Genomic DNA, 21,249 nt, shown 5'->3' with positions numbered 1-21,249 from the left:
TGAAGAGCTGCTGAAAGGCAGTAAATTGTGTTTTTCCAATGCCAAACACTCCAGTATCCGTGCTGCAGCTTAATAATATCTCCTGATGCAGCTAATGCTAATCCCTCACTATGGTCCACACTAAGAGATCGCTCCAACAAAATGAATGTCTAGTTATATTCTGAATGGGATAATTTTGATTTCAAAGAATTGTATTGTTTTTTGGGGATACAAAGACGTAGGGGAGGAAAAAGTGTCGTGTATTAGACAGTCATAATGAGAAAGATACTTGTGGAATAACAGTGAATTAAAAAATAGAACCAAATATAATCATCTGATTGCAGATTTAAACATAATACTGATTACAAGGATAATAATTGAGGTGAACCCTGGGGGTGAATGAGAATATTTTTAAGAGGACTTTCCACCCAGTTTATTTGGAACATTACAACTAACATTCAAAGCTGAAGGATTGCCACATTTACAACTAGTTTTACAAAATAATGGCATAAGTCCATGAAAAGTGTTGCTTAATGGTTCTTCAGAAAATATGAGACCAAACATGAATCATAAATGTGTTACTGAGTTTTCAAATACAAGGTGTTAAGAATGTTTTCAAACATTCTAAATTGCTAAGATTAACTTGTTTTCGTTCATCTCGAGCCTTAGATCCCCTGAACAAAAGTGGACTGTTAAGACTATTTTATGGTCCCAATTTGACTACAGTGGAGTAAAGTTTGGCTAACAATGATCGGATTTAGAAAAGCGACTTGTATTAACGTGGCCAACAAAGTTATGGATATGTGATCTTTACACATAATGTGTTCTAAATATGCTTGTAACCTATCAGACCGTTGGAAAACTCCTCTTATGTGGACTACAATCATGGGCCGAGAGCAAGAGCATACTTGTGGGTATCCATTATAGATTTCCTGAGGGCCCTAGCACTATACTACAATGTCTCAATCCCACTTTGGTGGCATCAAAATATCTTTAACCAAAAAGGTGATTGTTATTTACAGTCTTTGTGGACTTCACAGTGATGTTGGACACAGCAGATAAACCAAAATTGTGATCTATCCGCTATTGATGTATGTGAATCAATGGAACAATTAAGACTGAGAAACCACACTAGAGGAAACCACGTCATGGAAAAACTATTATAAAAGAAAGACAACTTTAAGTAAATTCATCTAAATCGAAAATTAAAGGACACATTTTAAAGGAATGATAACTTTAAGGAAACATCCAAAATTGCACATTTGGGTGACGATAATGGAAAGCGAGGGATTTTTGGGTTCAGGGAAGGATGATATTTAGGGACAATGAGGGGTTTTTAGGGTTCAGGGATGGGTGGCGGTTGAGGGGTGGTAGTGTTATTTGGAATCAGGCAAGGGTGGAGTTTAGGGGTGGTGATGGTTTTTTAGGATTCAGGAATGGATGGTGTGTAAGGGTGTTGAGTTGTTTTTAGGTTTTTCAGATGGGTGGGGTTTATGGCTCGGTGAGTGTGTTTAAGTTTCAGTCTTGGGTAGAGTTTTGGAGTGGTGAAGGGTTTTTAGAGTTCAGAAATGGGCAACGTTTAGGGTGGTATGGGGTTTTAAGTGTTCAGGAATAGGTGGAGTTTATATGTAGAGAGGGTATTTAGGGTACAGGGATGGAGAAGTATAAGGGTAGTGAGGGGCTTTAGGGGCCATGCATGGGTTGTTTTCAGGGGCGGTGAAGTTTTATAAGCGTTCAGGGATGAGTGGAGTTTAGGGGTGGTGCAGAATTGTAAAGGTTTTGGGAGGGGATTAGGTATAAAAAAGGTCTTTAGGGCTCAGAAATGGGTGGATTTTAGCGGTAGTGGGTGGGGATTGAGGTTAACAGATGGGTAGAGATTAGGAGCAGAAAGAGCTTTAAGGGTTCAGAGATGGATGGAGTTTAGGGGTCAAAGATGGGTGGAGTTTAGGTGTGGTAAGGGGATATTAGGGTTCAGGGGTGGGTGGAGTTTAGGGATAGAAAGGGCTTTAAGGGTTCAGGGATTGGTAGAGTTAAGGGTCTGGGATGGGTGTAGTTTGCACATAGGTGGCATTTTCAGGAGGCAGAGTTGAATGGGGTTTAGGGGTGCTGAGGATTCAGCAAACTAAAAACATCCAAAGTCATTGCTTGACAATCTATAAGATGTAAATCTAAAAGAATGTCCCGACAAAGAATTGAAATAAATACCTTCGACAAAAGTAAGACATGCAAACATTTTATTTACACCGTAAAAAATAAAAATGCAGAATAAAATAAAAAAGACATTCATGAATTGTTTTCCTGTAAAATGATAAATGACATTCATCCTGAAATTACCATTAAACAGTTTAGATGAAATGGTTTTTCAGTGTTGGTATTCCATTAATTTGTTTTCTATGAAATCACATACAACCATATCCTATAAAAAATGGAAGAACACCCTATCTGTTGGAGGTAAACGAACATCAGCACAAAGATGGGATACAATCCAAAACGAGACATAATTGAATCATTTGTTAACACTAATGTTATTAGGCGGGTGAGGCAGCTGACTATCCCAAGAAAGACAAGAGTTTCATTTCTTTTTTTACTACATGTGGGCAGTGCATTTTTAATGACTTGCACCCCCTCTTGTCTAGAAGATTTAATAGAATCCTGTAGCAAATATATGATAACTTGTGATACATCAATACATATAGTACAAACAAAAGAACGGATTATGGAGTCCAGAAAGAAGGAGCGCTGACAGAAAACATCCATCAAAGGATCCCTTAAAAGATGAAAAGGTAGTTATCTGAATATCATAATCAATGGCACCCTAACATGGGTCAGTCATGTTGATATGGCAATGTTAGATTGTCACAGCAGATTGGAGCAATGCTCCCTTTGCTCAGGGCCATGGCAGTACACCAACTGAATGCTTTATTAGAGTCTACAAAGCAAAAGCCGTTGTGCCTATGCAATATATGCCAGTGTATGAGACAAATACAACTGATGAACAAAACACAGAAAGTACACATCTGCAGAGATCGTTAAGCGTTCCACAATGTATGGGAAGATAAATTCTCTCCAAACAGATTTACAATTGGAGAAGGAGAACTTCCCCAAACCATCCATACATATGCCATTTAAAGCATTTGAAATGGGCTGAAGAATATTTATAGTATACCAAGAACACATGTATAAGAAATCTGCTAATAGGATTCCACTTTGATCTTTGGTCAAGAGGACCATCAAAATTAGTAGTAAAATACTACCTTATGAAGATCAAATGTATAAACGTTACAGGAAATCATTTGAAATTGTATCTTGCAATTCCTGTCTATAAGCAAATGATATCATACATTTTGTATAAGGTGAATACAATTTTTGGCTCTCACTTAAAACTTACTATAACCATTAAAACAGCAAAGGGAATATGGGCTTGTCAGTAGAAACTGGAAAAAACTGGATTTTGCTAAAGCTTTATTGCTTTAGTGCTCTCTGTTGTCAATGCAACATAATTGCAGCCTCAACCTCTACGTACTTTTCTGTGATGGGTGCTCCTACTGTGACTCACTTGTGCCATGGTCAGACACTTAATATGTCATTTTGACATGCGCAAAATCCCTTGACTTCCTGGACCTTCTACTCCTGTTTAGGGAGCATAGCTCATCTCACATGGCTTTAGCTGACTGTTCACTGCACCCTGTTGTATAATGGCCATCAGCATCACAGCTGATGGTTAGGCAGGGTCTCAGTCCTAGGCAAGAGGCGCCTTCATGGACACCAGAATGGAGATTTCCTTTCTAAAAGATCACTGTTCCTATGGAAGCCTCTTAAACCCAGGTCCTTCAAGCGATGTAACAAACACACCTGCTATTAATTCTACATTGTGATAGTCTTAAAAAGCATGGTTATAGGAGCGTCATGTCCTCATACAAATGGACAAGGGCCATATCACGAACATCTTAAGCAACCATGCACAGGCACAGAATTGGCCCATGCGCCAGTTTTGCAGAAACTGTGCTGACTAGAATACATACAGTAAGTCAGCAAATCTAGAAGTTAATGTGTGTGCTGCAGACGGTACTGTTCAGAAATGTAAGGATGCAACCATTGTTCTGTGTTTCCCAGTGTGTGCTGCTGGCAGCACAATTTTAGCAAAAACAGATAAAAGGATATGTACTTGAATTAATCCATGTGCTGGCTTTGAAATGAACACAAAAGGTCACAGGCATGGCCCATCAACTTAAAATAAACAATTCACAGTATGAACTGGTCAGGCAATTGATTCAAGGCATCCTGCATGCCATGAAATTTCTTTGCCATCTCACCTGCATCTATATACAGAAGAATTCGCAGTCACATATCATAAATCGCATAGTGTGCATATTAATTCCTAAGCAGATTTCGTGTCTAAGTCCGAGTAAATAAGGAATATGCACAGAGCAGACACAACTACCACATTTAATAGCAGAGACATTTCTTGGTTTCTCAAGAAAAATAATAAGGTAGTGTGGAAAGTCTTGGAGTGAAAAGAACCAAGTACCCCCAACACATATCTCATATTCTAAGTAGAAAAGCCTCTTTCAATCGATCTTTGGTTATTTGTCAGAAGAACAGAGCACTAGAAAAGTCTGTTAAATGCTCACTACTAACCGAATATGTACTGCAAGGAATTCTTGATAATGTTCAAACATATCCCCATCCAGGCACACCCTAGGCAGGGTGGAACTGAACTGTGAGGAAGGGATGCTCAACTGCTGTGAAATGATTCAAACAGGGAGGTGAGGGAAATAATGAAAAATTACTAAGAGAAGTTTAAGGATAAAGTACAGAGAGGGAAATTAGGCCTAGGGAATAATTAAGGAAGCATGGACAATAGTAATGAACAAGGGTGGGAAGGAAATAAAAGTCAAATTCTTTATAAGCACTGGAAAAAACATTATCCTCATGAATTTTTATGGCCCAAGAAAGAATAAAGACCAATAAAAATTGATTTTTAAAGTTTTTGAAAACATTGGAAAAAACTGATAAACTTGCCAGAATGTGCAATAGACTTTAATCTGTAAAGCCTATGGGCCCGATTCACGGAACTAACTTAAGACAAAATCATAAACTTACTACCATTTTGGTATTCACAAAAGGCACTTACTCATTTTGCCTTCTGTGAATACCAAAATGAGTAAGGGCCTTACTCATTTTGATATTCAAAGAAGGCACTTTCTCATCAATGGGTAAATGCCTTCTGTGAATACCAAAATGAGTAAGTGCCTTCTGTGAATACCAAAATTAGTAAATGGTAGTAAGTTTAGGATTGTGTCCTAAGTTGGTTCTGTGAATCGGGCCCATAGTGTATAAAATGATAAGACACACTAAAGCATTCTGCTCTACAGAACAGTCTGCGTTGGTTTCATATTTGGCTAATCTCCTACAGCTACCTAATCTTAAGAGATTTAAGGCTTGATTTAGATGGACAGGTACTCTGTCACAAACATGATGCATATCCTGTCTACCTTATTACAAGTGTATTAGGATATAATGCACTTTTAATAAGGGGGACACAATATCACATTTGTGGTGGAGTACTCTTTAGTCTGAAACCACCTATAGACTAAGACAGTAACATTTAGTCCCAAAAAGAATGTAGCAAGCCTGCTAAAAATAAACAACAAAAGTCCACCTGATTGGCTGATGTGTTTCCTACTGTGGTGGGGAGCACATAGTGTTTTTAAAATACCCCTCACACACCAAAAGGACCCTTGGTGTCATTCTTCATCATTGGGGTCTTCGCACCCCTCTACAGGATGCGGCGTACTACGACCTACGACAACGCGGGAGCACTGATCACAAAGACTATGCGTGGTGCGTGTGAAGGTTGTGTGTAAGTATGTGGTAATACGGGTCTAATCCTCTAGAGTGTGTGTTTTACGTTATATGTGCGTCTGTAATGTCCCTGTCCTTTTTTTACAGGGTCACCTGCACGAGTAGTACACTGTATATATATATTATATCTATAATATATATATATATTATATATATATCTATATATATATATATTATATCTATATCTATATCTATATCTATATCTATATCTATATATATATATATATATATATATATATATATATACATATATATATATATACATATATATACACTAGCAGCCTGTCCCGACGTTGTCCGGGAGCAATTAGGCTTCAGGGCCCCCGCCCGGCCCGACGTTGTCCGTGGGTCCCCTGGAGCCTTCCTCCATATATTGCAGTATTATACCTCTATGTTTACTTTGTACGCTTTTTAACCTGCACACGTCACTTTTTCCTCCTGTAATGCAGTATTATACCTCTGTTTACTTTGTACGCTTTTGTAACCTGCACACGTCACTTTTTCCTCCTGTAATGCACCGTTTGGCTCACTTTTGCTTACTCTTGTATTTTGTTGGCTCACGATGGTCATTTTTGCTTCATTTAATGTAACGTTTGCTTTTGTATGTTGTCGCCGCTCACCGCTCCTAAATAAATAAATAAATAACCTACCTCATCCGCCGCTCACCGCTCCTCCCCGCCTGTCCGCCGCTCCTTACCGCCTGTCCGCCGCTCCTCACCGCCTGGCCGCCGCTCCTCTCCGCCTGTCCGCCGCTCCTCACCGCCTGTCCGCCGCTCCTCACCGTCTGTCTGCCGCTCCTCACCGCCTGTCAATCGCTCCTCACCGCCTGTCCACTGTTCCTCACCGCCTGTCCGCCGCTCCTCACCGCCTGTCCGCCGCTTCTCATCGCCTGTCCACCGCTCCTCACCGCCTGTCCGCCGCTCCTCACCGCCTGTCCGCCGCTCCTCACCGCCTGTGCGCCGCTCCTCCCCGCGATCCTAACGTCAGCACGCACGTCGCGGCTGGCGCTTCTTCCAAGGGACAACTTTTTTTTTTGGGTAAATTTTTGAAATTACGTATATTTATTAAGTGTTTATAGCCTATGTCCATCTGCACACCCTGACGATTACAACGATGTATCGGATGTGTGGATTGGCGCTGTGGTTCCTGAGTTTACCCGCCTCAAAGGTTCAAAGTTCTTCCTTTATAATAGTAGTATATATATATATATATATATATATATATATATATATATATATATATATATATTTATACATTTGTTACAGGTCACTGTACCATGTGAAATGATGAGGAGCGGAGTACTACATTGTGGTCCTTTCTTCCCTTTGTTTTCTCAAGGTTATTTGCATATTAGCAGAGAACTCCATTTAAATTGTAGGCACATTGCAGTACTACATTTTCACTCTTTTTGTAAATACACTTTTTTACTTGGAAAAACAGGAGTAAGGTGGGGTGTGGTGCACCCTGCCCTGAAGAAGGAGTTGATCTCCGAAACATGTTGACGCACCCAAGAGGCGATGTGCTTAATATCACATAATCACCTCAACCTGCACCCTTTTAACAGTACCAGCCCGGGGCTCATTAAAATGCATTTGACTTACCCCACGAGCCAGACACTTTTTAACCATTCACTCACTTAAATTGCTCCACCACATACTCACACACTACCCTCACACGCACCACGCATAGTCTTTGTGATCAGTGCTCCCGCGTAGTCGTAGGTCGTAACACGCCGCATCCCATAGAGGGGTGCGAAGACCCCAATGATGAAGCATGACACCAAGGGTCCTTTTGGTGTGTGAGGGGTATTTTAAAAACACTATGTGCTCCCCACCACATTAGGGAACTCATCACCCAATCAGGTGGATTCTTGTTGTTTATTCATAGTGTCAGGGAGAACGAACCCACCCCTTTTTTCTCTCTCTCCCCCCCTTTGTTATTTATAGCAAGCCTGCTAAATGCATGCAAAAACACTCAAACACCGCTAAAGGTGTTACGATAAGCTATTTTCAACACAAACCAATGTTTTCCCATTGGAGAAAAGAAATAGAACATGACGGTGTTCCTTTCCCTAATGGTAAACCACTTGTTTAAGGATGGGTGCATGTGCTATGAATCTATAATTCACTAAGATTGAGGTGCATACTCCTAAGGATTTTTGTGAATCAAGAAAGATTTAGTACTCTCGCAAAAATAATAGGTTTAAATCTAGGAATCACAAAATTACCAAGTTCTTTGCAAATCAGCCTTTGAGACCAGAGACACTATTCTATCTAACTAGTACTTACTCTTAGTTATGTTTTCCCGTGCGTGGGAGTGTCACTTCAATAGAGCAGGAAGCAAGTTTGCTGTTGATACATTAAGCATAATGTTCAAGGTTCACCAGAAGGCAGATCAACCACCTTCCACTTGGAAAGTTCGAGGAGACCTTGACTGAAGAAAGGAATTGGGGTTTGCCCAGAAATGTATTTCATATGAAGGACAGAAATTGGCGGTCACTGACCCCATTTTTCATTGGGTCACTACCTAATCTTTGATAAAGCAGAACAAGATGCTCCAATTAAATAGTAAATCCAACTCTATCGCTTAGGGTAGCCTAGCCCATGTGTTGAGCTGGATGACTACCCAGAGCCCATTCTCCTTGATTCTGTTACCTCTGCTTTTGGTGAAAGCCTTGCCATTCCCACTAATAGAACTACCAAGATTATATTTCAGTTCATACACTGCTATATCAATAATGGCACAGGGAAATTCATTAGGGTGGCAGGCACTTTATCAGTTTGTTCAGATCTTATAGTGTCTGCTTGAATGTTCTGAAGTGGTGAATCAGCATGCAAAGCTGACAGAGAAGGCAGCAAAAATGTAATGTACAAAAAAGCCTGTACGATGTGTTGCTAGGAGTCTCAAGTGGAAGGGCTGTGAGAGAACTGTACTATGTTATTAGGAAAGCAAAGACCATTGGACAAGTTGGACCCCAACACCTTGGAAGCATGCTTTTTTAAGCACTCAGTCATACTGATAGCCATCATAAAGTGTTGTGATAGTTTAGGATACATCAGAACAGGATTGTTGAATAACGGGACTCATTGGGACGCACCACCAGGGCCATACTTATTATGGATGTCAATACCTTTGGTGAATGTGGTCATTCCTGTGTAGTCCATACTGAACCTCTTGAGATATCTAATTCCCTAGATAAACAGACATATCTGCCATGCTTCTTATTAGTGACTGCTGACATACAAGTCTCTGCCTTTCAAGGTATTTCTGTGGGCAAAGGCTGGTAGTAGAAGGTTATATCAAAGAGACAACCTGCTCCTTCAGAGACCACGTGAGAGGATTAAAGCAAGTAACTAGTATTCTGTTTTTCCTGGGGAGTTTACACCTGGTGAGTGGGAGGAGGTAGCAGGAAGGTACCAGGCAAAAAAGTCCTCTGTCTTGGAACAGGGTCTGATTTGTAATTCGCCACAATCTAAGATTTTAGAGATCGAATCTCCAAGAAACTTGGCCCCACAGGACAAAAATGTTGAGAACACTGAGAAGTCTGGGTGTTGGGACTGCTTGTGAACCTTAGGCCTGGACTCATGTTTGGGCATGACTGGAGATAGGCAAGTCATGTGAGTTTGACACCAGACACCTGTACTGATTCGGAAGCAACGCAACTTTTTGACAGATTGTTAGACCTGTAATACTGTGGCGGTACTTGAAACAGGAACTTCCATCGGCACAAAACCAGTTTCCTGTTGTGATGCTTTGCAAGTAGCTCTTGCTGTAACTCAGCCATGTACTAATGATAGTATGGGATAAAGACAGGCATGAACTGCAAAGCGTTTACTTGCCCAATGGATGGTGCCATTAGTGATATTTGTGGGGAGATCAGTCCACAGCCCCTAGTGATTATTCCCTTGGTAGTAACTCTACAAAGACCCACATACATAATGGCTGAAGAGAGCAGAGTCACAAGAGTATTGTGCATTAATAAAATCTTCAAGCAGTATAATGTGAGGCTAAAAACACACTGAATACACAGGCATTCACTATCAAGACCTTTCACATTTTGCTAACTGCACCCCCATTTCCTGAATAATTTGGCTTTAAATAAAAACAGACTTACATAGCAGCCACTGCCTAATTAAAGCTATTTTACTAATGACCCATTTATATTGTAATATTCATAAGTAATATTAAGGATTCCATTGACGGAGGAAAAAATGTTATGCTAAATGTAGTCTTCTGACCCGGCCATCTTTCAACTGATGAGATTTCATTTTTTTATTTAACCAGAGTGACACCTCCGACCATTTGGATTAGAGCAATCTTGAATTAACATGGAATGCATTCATTATTGTCATATAGCCGGCATCTGGCGTAATATATTCATGCCTTGGCACAGTGAAGTACTATAATTCATTGCATTAAAGTTTTGTCTGTTAATAAGATTAAGTCTCAGTGCGAGTAAAGCAATATTCGTAGCTAGAGACTGAATAATGCATGACTTTTTTTTCTTCTTTTTTTTACCTTAGCTTTGATGATCCCCTGGCTGGAAAGCAGACGCATACACATCTACATATCTGTGGAGCTAGGGACAGACTACTTTGGCATAACTTTAGTTAAAGAGGGCAAATGTTCAATTTGAAAGGTGGCCCATTCGGTAAAGAATGCATTAATGTAAATGGTAAAGTGCCATTGATATACAGTAAGGATAACAAAAACTTACGTGTGCTCTAAGCATGAGTGAATTACCAGATTTTCTCTCAAGAGATGAGGGATGTCACTTCAGTTTAAACCGCAGTTTATTGCAAGATATTAATGTACGCACACACAAAGGGGGAATTCTTTGTGGTTTCCTCAGACGTTTCTTCAGTGTTTGATGAATCGGCATTGTTAACAATGTTACCATCATGGACAGAAAAGCAGCACTTGCGGTTCCATCTGGGTATGCAAGAAGCTGTAAACGAGAAATGTTCGACTAGGCCGTAGTTTTTGTTGAAATCTTTCTCTTTTGCAAGTATGTCATTTTACCAAGAAATCGTCTGCTTTTGATTTCGCGGTTGAAAGGGATTTTATGTATTGATGGATGTCCTCTTTTAACAATATTAGCCAACATAAGTCACCCCTGTAGTCGATTCCTCAACCGCCCCCCTTTGGTCTGGTGGCGAGGGATACCGCAGGCTTCAATCTGCTGGGCCACTTCTCGGGCCCCATGGGCTGGCTCGTGGTCCCATGGGCTGGCTCGTGGTTTTCCTACAGCTAGCAGCATCAGCAGAAACTAGGTAGTTGAGCAGAACCTCAGCTGGGCCTAATAACAGCGCAGCGCCATGCGTGGCCGAATCTACGGGTTAGTGGTCTTCATCAGGGCCGGTTTTAGTGATGGTGGTGCCCGGTGCGACGATAATTTTTGGCACCCCCACACCCCATGACCACCTCCTCTGATTCTCTCACTACCACCGGACAAAAGTGCCCCTCATATCTCCCATTTTTTTAAACATATTTTATTGACATTTTTGAAATCAGCATTTCACATACATTTTCTCATTCAATGACGGAGCGTCTGCCAAGTCCTCTGAGTGTCCAGCCCGTCCGGGCATCGTGGTTCCTCACTATACCTCCTTCCCTCCTATGCCTGCCTACCGACCTATGCGGTGCTATCAATATGTTATTTTCAGCAACATTAACCCCTCAACAATTCCCCCCTCCTCCAGAACCACCCCACTACCCCCCACCCCTGCTGCAGCCAACCCACCTGCCAAGCTACCTCCTCCTGTATACGTGATCTGGGTCTCTGTTATAGATGCGTGTGCCATGCGTCGATGCCCCTCATATCTCCCATGATAAGTTATAGCTAAACACAGTGCTACTCTCCCCAGGTCAGCGCCCCCTCCACAGATCAGCGCCCAGTGCGGCTGCACCAATTGCACTGCCCTAAAGCAGGCCCTGTTCTTCACCCACTATTATGGGTAGCGCACCCTGAAATTCCCCCAAACATGCCCATAGCCTAAATTCTTAGGGTTGAAAAAACAGCCATCCTGGTTGACTTTCCACCTAAGGAAGTGCCATCGGAAAATTCCACAAATCCCAACTCTTAATTATGTGGTATTTATAATTGAAATTGCTTTGTCTGCACACCTGATGCCAAGTAGATGCACAGAAATGTTTTTGAAAGAATAGCTGGGAACAAAGAAAGAAGCAGTGAGAGTACGTGAACAGAAGGGACAGTTAGAGGACAAGGAGCGTTCCAAAGAGGTAGGAGCAGAGGAGACAGTGTGAACAGAAATAGCAGAGGGTGCTGTGGACATAAGGGGCCAGAGCGGCCCTATGAGTAGAGAGGGCAGGAAGGAGATGGGATAATGTGATACCAAAAGGGACAGGCAGCAGAGAGACGGCAAGTGAGTGCTGAGAAAAGCCTGGGAGGACAGAGGGAGAGGGGCAGTGTGTAAGCAGAAGAGGCAGAAGGGGCACAGGAGCAGAGATTTGGTAATGAAATTAATGGCATTATCAAATCTTGAAATGGTTAACACGGCAGACTAGGAGCGTGTGCATGTTCTCCACCCGGTGGAGAACATGTTAAGCATGCATGACTGTTTGGCCATTCCAAGACGGCTGGTCAAACCGTCATGCGCACTTAGAAAGTGCCCCAACCACTCCTCCCCGTGCTCTGTGAACAGAGCAGCCCAGCCCAGCTCCACACCCCCGAACTGCATCCGCACAGAAAACTAAAATGATAGTTACAGCGGGTTATTATCATTTTATTTTTCATTTTTTGCAGAGCTGAAAACCATTGGAAAGAGAACAATTGATTGACAGACTGCAGAACAATGTCATACATTCACCTCAGTACAGAGATCCGGACCTAAATCCATTGTTTTTTTGCTCCCCATGCCATTCCAGTTTAGACCCAGCCATATGCAAATCAGTCTTGATCCTGTTCCCATGGAACAGTCCAGTCTGAACTGCCAGGCCAGGTCCTTACTGGACTGAATATATGAAATAACAGGGATCCCCTGAAAAAGTGGCGTACTTCTAGGACAGGGTAAAACACTATGTAAATATCTTCCTAAACAGTCTAAGTTATTAAATATCAATGATTGGTTTTGTCATTTAACTGTTTATAGAGATACATTGTCAAGCAAGCAAGAATAATGTTAAAAACGATCTACGGAACTGATTTCAGTCTTGCCACAATACTAATGATTGAAGCATATAATGATACCGCCTTATTTTAAACAGTGATTCAAATGTATTGCACATAGTTTGTCGAAAATTATCTGTTTTGATTTAATTGTGTTTTTATCTCCTTCATTTTTAATAAAATAGATCTTTTTTAACATTATTCGTGCTTGCTTGACAATGTATCTCTATAAACAGTTAAATGACAAAACCAATCATTGATATTTAATACCTTAGACTGTCTAGGAAGATATTTACATAGCCTTACTGGACTGGAAACAAGCATCCTAGGACCAGTTTCGAAGTATCACAGGGGGCTGCTCCAGTAACTTTGGAAACTTTGGCGAGACTGTGAGCTTCCTGCACGTAGGAGGACCTGCTACCTGTTTTGGCTGTCCCGGTGTCCCTGCTCACCCCCTGCCGCCGCATTTTCGTGACATCTCGGCGGCCGCTCTGTGGGGGTGAGCCTGCTTGCGGGGCGAAACTACATTTCCCAGAGGGCCTTGCGGCCGGAAGCCGCACTACGGGAAAAGGCGCCAGGAGGCGCACAAATAGACGCATCACTCCCGGTGGAGCGGGGCTGCTCCAGTAACTTTGGAAACTTTGGCGAGACTGTGACCTTCCTGCACGTAGGAGGACCTGCTACCTGTTTTGGCTGTCCCGGTGTCCCTGCTCACCCCCTGCCGCCGCATTTTCGTGACATCTCGGCGGCCGCTCTGTGGGGGTGAGCTTGCTTGCGGGGCGAAACTACATTTCCTAGAGGGCATGCGGCCGGAAGCCGCACTACGGGAAAAGGCGCCAGGAGGCGCACAAATAGACGCATCACTCCCGGTGGAGCGGGGCTGCTCCAGTAACTTTGGAAACTTTGGCGAGACTGTGACCTTCCTGCACGTAGGAGGACCTGCTACCTGTTTTGGCTGTCCCGGTGTCCCTGCTCACCCCCTGCCGCCGCATTTTCGTGACATCTCGGCGGCCGCTCTGCGGGGGTGAACTTGCTTGCGGGGCGAAACTACATTTCCCAGAGGGCCTTGCGGCCGGAAGCCGCACTACGGGAAAAGGCACCAGGAGGCGCACGAATAGACGCATCACTCCCCGCGTCGCGGGAGCGCTAGGGAGCGCCCGAGCGAAGCCCGGGCAAAGGGGGGGCCGTCTGTGGCCGTCCGGGGACGGAGGAGGGCGGGACGGGCCACCCCCCTAATTGTGTGACATCTATGATTCAACAGTATTGGTGTTCACATTAGAGTCTCATTCGTCTGCATCAATTGGGGTAGGGGGTACATTATTCTGGCTTTTGAAGGTGGCTCCTATCCCACAAACAATGACCAAAATTATTCGAAGGGGTGGTGGTGGTGTTGGGACAATGGATGCATTTCTTAAACGGGCTGAAGTGGAAATTAATAAGGAGATAGCACTAGTAGAGAGGAGACTCTCGCTAGAGCCACTACAAAGTCTAAATTCTTACCCTGATTTAGCCGTGGCCACAGATGCTTCCGATAATATATGTCCTAACCCTGATTACCCACAGGTGCTGGTACCGCCCTCCTTGGACGATAGTGCGGCAGTTTTGCAAATTTCAAACTCAGATGGTTCACCTACATCTAGCCCCTAACCCTCCCCTCCCTCCACACGTACTAGGCAGTCACGGCTACCTCCCGGGGCTAGAAAGAAAGACCAACCTATGAAGAGAAAAGCTCAGGGCCCCCCGAAGGGGAGCCGCCAACAAGCAAAGTTAGCAAAAAACTAAAATTCTGCAACTGGGTCAGGTGAAAATTTAGAAAATTCTATCCCTCAAATGTTTCATCCAGTGTCCAATCTCAGGTCTGATACACAGTCCCTTCCTCCAAATGGCCCTATTGAAGGAACTATGTCCGATCTGTTAGGGCACATGGAGGAGCTATTCAGATCCCTTCTTCGTCCAGTAATGAAGAAACTTGAGATGATAGAATGTAGGCTGGACTTAATGGAAAATCATCTTAGAAACGATCATTTGCCCGTCAAAGGGGCTCAGAAAATATCAGCATTAACTGCTAACATTCCTGCTCCTGTAGGGTTAAAGCCCAATGACCCAGGAAGTTCAAAGATCATTAGCACTAATGCCCTTATAGCCCTAGATCTTCCATCAGTTACACCAACCATTAATCCCCCAGCTAAGTTTCCCCCCAAGGGCCCGAGTGGGAGATTATTTCAAAATGTAAATAACTCCTCAAGGGAAGCTATTCTTCATTTACCCCCGGAGGCTTGTCCCTATACTGTCATTTTGGCTAATGTCCCCAAGCTTCCAGAAGGTGAGGTAGAGCATTGGTCATCGCTGAAAAATAAGGCCCTACACTTCCTGAGTATTAAAACAGTTTTGGGAGAACACTTATATGCCAATTTCAAAATGGTTCGTAGGGTATCTTGGTTGGGTCACTCAAACAAGGGAATGCAGGGGGACTGTGTTATCGTAAATTTTGGTTCACCAGAATTGGTCAGACTTATTCTTAGGCAGACCGGATCGTTTAGGATTCATCAGGACTCTGTAAATGTCCTTCCACTGGGCTACTTTTATCGTCCACCTTCCGAATTAGGAATATACACAAAGGGCCAGGGCCTGCCACTGGCTGCCCCCTTAAGTAGTACTCTTCCACTAAGTAATAGATTTGAGATCATTAATTCTTTAGATTGTAATGATTGACTCCCTCTAGTTAAGGAGGGGAACCATGAGGAATTAGGGCCTCTCAGAAACGAGATAGAACTTTGCCCCATGGTAAATATTTCATCGGAGGTTTGTACCTTCCTTGGGATTGATGGCTTAGCAAAGAGTAGTACTGACCCAATTCATGGATTAGTAAAGGTCAGCAACTGTGGGGGTATTACATCAAAGGAGGGCAAGGATAGCACTGGTTCTTCTGCTCAACCCAATAGTACCAACCATCCACATGTACCCACCCTGGTCTAATGGAATGTGGCAGGGCTGAGAAGTAAACTAACATCCCTGGATTGGCTAGCCTTTTTAGATACCAGGGATATAATCATTCTGCAGGAAACATGGCAGGTGACCCCGGAATTTAAGCAAGGATACTTAAATTTTTATATTCCGGCTAGTCCTAGCTTGCGGGGGAGACCAAAAGAAGGCCTTCTTACATGGGTAAAGCAGGATAGTAGGTATTCTACCTCCCAGTTGGATACTAATAGCCCAGACATCTTGTTAATTAAACTTAAATGTCCTGATTATAAGGACCTATTTGTCTTTAATATTTACTCCAGGGGGCTACCAGGTGGTAAATCCACTGAAGCAGTCGACCAATTAGATGCTCTTCTTGAGCGTTATCGCTCAAAGGGTGATATTGATGTAGCAGGAGATTTTAATTGTTGTTTCAAACCTCTAGACAGCTATGACATAGACCTCACGGTGGAAGAGGATTATATATGGAATATCCCTCAGTTGATAATACCACCTATTAAAAGATGGACAGAGGCCGCGCTGCAACTTAAAGTCCTATGTGTAGAGCATGGCCTACGTGCCACGAATGGAAGAACGGGTTCCGACAAACAGGGCGCATCTACTTTTAACAATGGTGTATCCCATAGCCGTATAGATTATATCCTCACTAATAAAGAGAATTGGGCTAGCATTGAGGAAATGCAGATAGTGGAATGAGTAGAGAGCGATCACGACCCATTAATCCTATCATTTAGGCTATTTGAATTATCTAAAAGCGAGGGCCAATATGATTGTGTGGAAATAGCCCTCTCAAACGACTTTAGACGAGTAAGATGGGCTAATTGTGCAATGAAAGAAGAAAGTATTGTTGCTATGAGGGATTTGACACTCCAGGCTATAGAGGAACTTCAGAACAACTCCACTGTGGAGGAAACTGTATCAAATACTGGCCCAATCCACATTTTTTTTTTAATCAGTTAAGATGTTTTTTCATTAAAAAGGTGACTAAAAAACAGAGTAGGCCACAGAGGAAAGAAGACCAATGGTATGGCAAGACTTGTAGAGTAGCATATAAGGCACTATCAGATGCAGTTAAAACCAAAGACATAGTTAGGATTAAGACTGCCGAGTCATGTATAAAAAAACCAATATAAAGCAAAACGTGACTGGGACGAAGAATACTGGAGGGAATTGCGGAGTGCCAGTAGTGAAAGATCAATGTGCTCCTTTTGGGATATGGTCAAATGGCGAAGGGGGGTTAAAAGGGGCGAACCTATTAATTACGTTTCGCCTAATGCCTGGGTTTCTCACTATGCATCCCAGTTTGCGTCTACTGACAAAGATGGTGATGAATGTGTTTTTTTTCCTAATATATCCCAGGGTACAAATCATCTTTCCTTCACCAGAACAGATGTTATTAAGATTCTGAACAATATCCCGAAAGCTAGAACTCCAGGCTTAGACTCAGTCCCAGCAGACCTCTTCATCCATGACAAGGATCTTTGGGCTTCCTATATCCACTTGTTAGTAAATGGCATTGCTATGGGCTCACCTATACCGGAGTCCTGGAAGGGTGCCGAGATTATCCCAATTTTTAAGAAGGGGGAGTGCTCGGACCCAGGAAATTACAGGCCAATTAGCCTTATAGCATGCATACAAAAGGTGGTGGCGAGGCTTTTACTACAGCGTATTCAGGGTTGGATAGAAACCAATGATGTTCTATCGCCTCCCCAGGCCGGGTTCCGTAGCCATACCAGTACGGTTGATCAAGTTTTTAGATTTGTTTTAATATATTGGCGAGTAGTGCTGTTAGGGGGGGGTATGCTGTTTGCAGCCTTCGTTGATCTTAAATCAGCGTTCGATCTGGTGCCACGCGCAAAATTATGGGCAGCCCTAAAAGATCAGGGTATCCATTTGGATATCCTGTCCCTCCTAATTAGACTACATGACGACAATTTTGCCCGAGTTCGTTGGAACCAGCAGGGGAGTGTAACTGACAAATTTCCTATCGCAAGGGGAGTTCGCCAAGGGTGCGTCCTAGCCCCTACACTCTTCTCACTGTACATCAACAGGGTGATCAGCAACCAACTGATGCACCGAAGTTGGATGGTAAGCTGATCCCCCTGTTGATGTTTGCCGACGACACGTTATTAATTTCAAAAACACAACAAGGCCTTCAGAAGGCCATTGATGTTTTTGAAGTCTTCTGCAATGACCATGGACATGTCATTAATACAACTAAGACTAAGTTCATGGTCTTACATAAAAATAGACATGTTAGAGGGAAAGTGGTTATGGACGGGGTTCAATTGGAACAGACCAAAGTATTCACTTACTTGGGTATCACCCTATCATCCAAACTTGATTGGAGACACCACACTAACCAGCTGGACACGAAGCATGCACAACTATCGGGAGCACTTACAAAGGAATTTTATTCGTCATATACCAGGCCAATTACTCCGGTTTTAAAGATTTATGATGCCAAAGTGGGAGCGGCAGTCCTCTATGGAGCGGAACTGTGGGGACTTAGTAACTTAAAAAAGTTGACGGGTGCGCAAAGTAAATTCTTGCGAAATATTACAGGCCTCCCGGCTTCTAGTCCGCTGATTCCTCTTTGCTACGATCTGGGAATTTATTGCCTCGAAGACATGGCCAGATACAGATCAGCTGCCTACTGGAGGAGATTATGGGTTACCCCGGAACTCTCCCAGTATGCTCGAGCCTTTCTCGAGGTTAGAGATGCCGATAGGGCTCACCAAATATTATGGCTGAGGGAGGTTAAAGCAATATATATGGCCATGGGCTTATCCCCATTGTGGGATGACCCAACAGGAAATACCTTCCCACCTAGGAAAACATTTAGAGATCTGTACTGGAACATGTTTGAGGTAAAAAGATTTGGCCGTTGTATTGAACCATCATTTACGGCGGAATTCCTAGGTCTCAAACACTCTCCAGCCTTTGAGGGTTACTGGGATTGGATTACCTTCCCGGGGGACAGGAAGAAATACCATCAGTTCAGGGTGGGGACACTACCACTTAATGCCTTCACTGCGAGGTGGCGCGGGGTCAAGGTTTTGTCTGCCCCTTTTGCCCCACCCAGCGGGAAGACTTTGGGCACATCTTATTTGCCTGTCCTGAATATAAGGTCCCTAGATTATCCTGGCTAAAACCCATTTGGTGTTCAGTTAGGTCTCAAAACAGGTTGTGAGTCTGTCAGGATCCTTCTAACCGATAATTACCAGGCTGTGGTTATAGCTGTGGCTAAGTTCATCCATTGGATGTGGATCATCCGGTCCCGTAAAATGAGCCTACAGTGACATTTTAGTGGCATTCCCCTTTTCCTTAATGTCTTTTTATGGGCTAACCTCACCTGAAATTATAGAATGTGTATGTCGATGAATTTATAAGTTTTAAAACATTTTAATTAGAGAAATGGTTTTAAATAAAAATTGTATAATAATGATTTTAACCAGATTTAATTAATATTTGCTTATATGTATGTAATTTATGTGTTAAATTTTTGTTGGATGGCCAATAATTGATGCGGCGCTTAGTGGTCGTCATTAACTGTTAACGGAGGGTAATTTTAATTCTAAGTATTTGAATATGTCTAGTTGCTCTAAATGTCTTTTATGATCTAAAAATCGAAATAAAGAGTTATGAATTGTATCACCCCCCATCAGCCAGGCTAGCGCGACGCCAGTAGCATGGAGAGCAAGGGACCCATGTCTGGGCATACACGTCCCACTCGGGGAGACAAATGCAAAAAGAACAATTAATGAACAGAATTTGGGGCACCTTAGCAGAGGGCCCGACCCGGTCAGCCTGAAGTGTCACATTGTGGCACATGCCATCTGCGCCGGTGCTGGTGACCAAGGATTGGCCCTTAAATGGTGGTATAAGAAAAGGGTGATGTCAGGAACACAGGATGCTGAGGTTTTACTTAGCTATCATGGGAGTTAACCACACCAATGTAATTGCAATTTATCTAGGACTGCAACCACCCAGATTTAGAAGCCTGCAGGCCCCGCCGCTGACATCTTCACTGGGGCTCACCCCACCTATGTCACAAGGGCCCACACTGGATAGTCCTGTTGAAGGGGATTGTGCTGAGACTGTGGGCATTGATGTCATTGTTTAGACCCAAATGCTCACAGGATACCTCGAAAGTCATAATTGTAGGAAAATAAAGGGGAGGGGGATTTTTCACTATGGGGGTGGGGGTGAGGGAGGTCTAGGAGTGAAGAAGGAAACCCCATGCCAGACACTCCAAAAGAGATGGAGATGTCACCAGGTGAGAGGGCCTTTCTCTAGTTCATATGGTAACTGAGGACTGCTCTACATGACATTTCTGATAAGTCTAAGCAGGCAGTTGCCAGCACAGAGTACGAGCTAGAGGTCCAAGAGAGTGATGATGATAGTGGAGAAGGTACAAGAAGAGATGGTGGTGGGTGGGGGAAACTCGGCAGAATCCAGAAAGACGTTTGAAAGGATGCCAGACCTTGGTGGGCCAACTGGTTGGCCTTGATTGTGGAGCAGGAGGACTTCTAATTTTCATTTCATAAGTAGACTCAGGAGAACTTTTTTTGCACAGCCTGGTGCAAGATTCAGGGTTACTTATTGAGTTTTTCTTTGTAGGGCTCCCTTTGTGAGCTAAAGGAATAGGCAAGTTACTCACCCTGTAGTACTTAAGGGCCAGGTGAATGTTTTCTGAGATGGCAAAGAGAAGAACTGTGTCCTGCAGTTCATTTGCTGGATATCTTGGCTTATCTCTCTGCCTTCTTTTATTTCCCACTGGCTTTTTTGAGATACTGAGATAGTAGTTTTGCTGCATCATTGGGGAAAGGCACATTCGGAAGTTATACCAGCTAGCCATATGTGTTCCTCGGAATGCAAAGCGGAGATCTATAAAGTGCATTTGTTCCTTGTATCATGTGTTTCAGAATTGATTTGTTTCACACTGATTCTACTAACTCAGACAATAAAACTAACCTTCCTTTCGTCAATCTACATGAATGACATATGTACTGTTTGTGAGGTGGAGCTCATTGGCTGGGTTAAGCAAGTAGCAGGTGGGGAAATGTGCATAAGAAAGTCAATGCTGGAAAGAGGAGTTGGCCTAACAGCTAGGGCGGTCGACCTCGAATCTGGGGAACTGTGTTCAAGTCTCGGCAAGGACGCGCAACATCCTGTGATTCTGGGCAAATCACGCAATCTCCCCGTGCCTGACCAAAAATGAATGTGTCCTCGTGTAATGCAACTGGTGCTCGTGTAAAGCGCTCCGATACCTGATATCCTCGTGTCAAGTT

General features: G+C 43.1%; 1 protein-coding gene across 1 annotated transcript in view; it reads right to left on the bottom strand.

Annotated features, from left to right (window-relative positions):
* ASCC3 (activating signal cointegrator 1 complex subunit 3) overlaps nt 1–21,249 on the bottom strand; it is a 2,002,173-nt gene that overhangs the window by 590,525 nt on the left and 1,390,399 nt on the right. The gene's annotated exons all lie outside the window — the stretch shown is intronic.

This window comes from Lissotriton helveticus, chromosome 6, assembly GCF_964261635.1.
Source record: "Lissotriton helveticus chromosome 6, aLisHel1.1, whole genome shotgun sequence".
In the NCBI taxonomy this organism is placed as follows: Eukaryota; Metazoa; Chordata; class Amphibia; order Caudata; family Salamandridae; genus Lissotriton; species Lissotriton helveticus.
This window is presented reverse-complemented; position numbering and strand designations above follow the sequence as displayed.